Source organism: Taurulus bubalis (genome assembly GCF_910589615.1).
Source record: "Taurulus bubalis genome assembly, chromosome: 5".
Classification (NCBI taxonomy): Eukaryota; Metazoa; Chordata; class Actinopteri; order Perciformes; family Cottidae; genus Taurulus; species Taurulus bubalis.
The window spans coordinates 29,585,338-29,589,056 of NC_136593.1; positions in this window are offsets into that span (position 1 = coordinate 29,585,338).

A 3,719-nucleotide genomic window follows, 5' to 3' on the forward strand; every position below is an offset into this window, starting at 1 on the left:
CCTTTAGTGAGCTGTGTCCTTGTGTCCTTTAGTGAGCTGTGTCCTTGTGTCCTTTAGTGTAATGTGTCCTTGTGTCCTTTAGTGAGCTGTGTCCTTTAGTGAGCTGTGTCCTTGTGTCCTTTAGTGAGCTGTGTCCTTGTGTCCTATAGTGAGCTGTGTCCTTGTGTCCTTTAGTGAGATGTGTCCTTTAGTGAGCTGTGTCCTTGTGTCCTATAGTGAGCTGTGTCCTTGTGTCCTTTAGTGAGCTGTGTCCTTTAGTGAGCTGTGTCCTTGTGTCCTTTAGTGAGCTGTGTCCTTGTGTCCTATAGTGAGCTGTGTCCTTGTGTCCTTTAGTGAGATGTGTCCTTTAGTGAGATGTGTCCTTTAGTGAGCTGTGTCCTTGTGTCCTTTAGTGAGATGTGTCCTTTAGTGAGCTGTGTCCTTGTGTCCTTTAGTGAGCTGTGTCCTTTAGTGAGTTGTGTCCTTTTGTCCTTTAGTGAGATGTGTCCTTTAGTGAGCTGTGTCCTTGTGTCCTTTAGTGAGCTGTGTCCTTGTGTCCTTTAATGAGCTGTGTCCTCGTGTCCTTTAGTGAGCTGTGTCCTTTAGTGAGCTGTGTCCTTGTGTCCTTTAGTGAGATGTGTCCTTGTGTCCTTTAGTGAGCTGTGTCTTTGTGTCCTTTAGTGAGATGTGTCCTTGTGTCCTTTAGTGAGCTGTGTCTTTGTGTCCTTTAGTGAGATGTGTCCTTTAGTGAGCTGTGTCCTTGTGTCCTTTAGTGAGATGTGTCCTTGTGTCCTTTAGTGAGATGTGTCCGTGTGTCCTTTAGTGAGCTGTGTCCTTGTGTCCTTTAGTGAGCTGTGTCCTTGTGTCCTTTAGTGAGATGTGTCCTTGTGTCCTTTAGTGAGATGTGTCATTTAGTGAGCTGTGTCCTTGTGTCCTTTAGTGAGCTGTGTCCTTGTGTCCTTTAGTGAGCTGTGTCCTTGTGTCCTTTAGTGAGCTGTGTCCTTGTGTCCTTTAGTGAGATGTGTCATTTAGTGAGCTGTGTCCTTGTGTCCTATAGTGAGCTGTGTCCTTGTGTCCTTTAGTGAGATGTGTCCTTTAGTGAGCTGTGTCCTTGTGTCCTTTAGTGAGCTGTGTCCTTGTGTCCTTTAGTGTAATGTGTCCTTGTGTCCTTTAGTGAGCTGTGTCCTTTAGTGAGCTGTGTCCTTGTGTCCTTTAGTGAGCTGTGTCCTTGTGTCCTATAGTGAGCTGTGTCCTTGTGTCCTTTAGTGAGATGTGTCCTTTAGTGAGCTGTGTCCTTGTGTCCTATAGTGAGCTGTGTCCTTGTGTCCTTTAGTGAGATGTGTCCTTTAGTGAGCTGTGTCCTTGTGTCCTTTAGTGAGATGTGTCCTTTAGTGAGATGTGTCCTTTAGTGAGCTGTGTCCTTGTGTCCTTTAGTGAGATGTGTCCTTTAGTGAGATGTGTCCTTTAGTGAGCTGTGTCCTTGTGTCCTTTAGTGAGATGTGTCCTTGTGTCCTATAGTGAGCTGTGTCCTTGTGTCCTTTAGTGAGATGTGTCCTTTAGTGAGATGTGTCCTTTAGTGAGCTGTGTCCTTGTGTCCTTTAGTGAGCTGTGTCCTTGTGTCCTATAGTGAGCTGTGTCCTTGTGTCCTTTAGTGAGATGTGTCCTTTAGTGAGCTGTGTCCTTGTGTCCTATAGTGAGCTGTGTCCTTGTGTCCTTTAGTGAGATGTGTCCTTTAGTGAGCTGTGTCCTTGTGTCCTTTAGTGAGCTGTGTCCTTGTGTCCTATAGTGAGCTGTGTCCTTGTGTCCTTTAGTGAGATGTGTCCTTTAGTGAGCTGTGTCCTTGTGTCCTATAGTGAGCTGTGTCCTTGTGTCCTTTAGTGAGATGTGTCCTTTAGTGAGCTGTGTCCTTGTGTCCTTTAGTGAGATGTGTCCTTTAGTGAGATGTGTCCTTTAGTGAGCTGTGTCCTTGTGTCCTTTAGTGAGATGTGTCCTTTAGTGAGATGTGTCCTTTAGTGAGCTGTGTCCTTGTGTCCTTTAGTGAGCTGTGTCCTTGTGTCCTATAGTGAGCTGTGTCCTTGTGTCCTTTAGTGAGATGTGTCCTTTAGTGAGCTGTGTCCTTTAGTGAGTTGTGTCCTTTTGTCACGCCCCACTTTGGAGGAAGAACAATGTTCAACACAATTTTAACAAATGCAGAATTTTTATTGAAATGACGTTTTGTGACTCCTCCATCCGTGCTTTTTCAAACAATAGAATAAAGAAAACATCAATCCCTTTCAAGTAAACCAAATTACTTCATCAGACAAAAAACATTAAAATGTGCAATCATTTTGTCAGAACAATGTAAATAAATAAATATGTGCAAAACAATACCTAATATTTGGCAAGAAAACAACTTATTGTGGCTGTAACTAACCTGTTTTGCACTTAATATCTTTTTAAGATAATAGCTAAAGAAAAAATAATAATAACAAAAAAAAATTAGCATTTTCCTCCCTGCGTCCCACCTGTAATACCTTCGCGCCCCACAGTTTGAGAATCACTGCACTACACAGAGTAGAGACTATCACATTGATTACGTGTGATTCACAATGCATACACTACGTCTTCTGTGACAACCTGTAGAGAGTCATGACATCACCAGCTGCTCTCGTGGACAGCAGCACTGTGTGGATGGGCGAGAGCCAATCACACATGTAGGACAAATTAAGTGACCAATGGCGGATTTCCATCTAGGTCAGCATCTTTTATTCAGGAGGCAACGCGTACACGTTACATGCCATCCCGCCCTGGGGGCCCGGAGGAGACCCACTCAGCCGCCGAGAGAGGGCCCGCCATTTTGTTTTGTTTGGGAAATGATCTGCATGCATGAGATGAGCTGGAGGGCCACGAGCTCTTCCCTTTGTTGTGGATCCCGGTTTGGATGTTTCCCGGCGTGTGTGTGTGTGTGTGTGTGTGTGTGTGTGTGTGTTTGTCTGTGCGTGCGTGCGTGTGTGTGTGTGTGTGTGTGTGTGTGTGTGTGTGTGTGTGCAGGGATAGCATGCATGCATGCATGGTGCCAGACTTGTAACTGGTGTGTTAAGGTCATGGTCTTTAGCCCTGAAACATGCACACGCATCATGCATGGTCATTAGCACTGAAACATGCACACGCATCATGCATGGTCATTAGCACTGAAACATGCACACGCATCATGCATGGTCATTAGCACTGAAACATGCACACGCATCATGCATGGTCATTAATACTGAAACATGCACACGCATCATGCATGGTCGTTCACACTGAAACATGCACACGCATCATGTATGGTCATTAGCACTGAAACATGCACACGCATCATGCATGATCGTTAACACTGAAACATGCACACGCATCATGCATGGTCGTTCACACTGAAACATGCACACGCATCATGCATGATCGTTAACACTGAAACATGCACACGCATCATGCATGGTCGTTCACACTGAAACATGCACACGCATCATGTATGGTCATTAGCACTGAAACATGCACACGCATCATGCATGATCGTTAACACTGAAACATGCACACGCATCATGCATGATCGTTCACACTGAAACATGCACACGCATCATGCATGGTCGTTCACACTGAAACATGCACACGCATCATGCATGGTCGTTAACACTGAAACATGCACACGCATCATGCATGGTCATTAACACTGAAACATGCACGCGCATCATGCATGGTCATTAGCCCTGAAACATGCACAC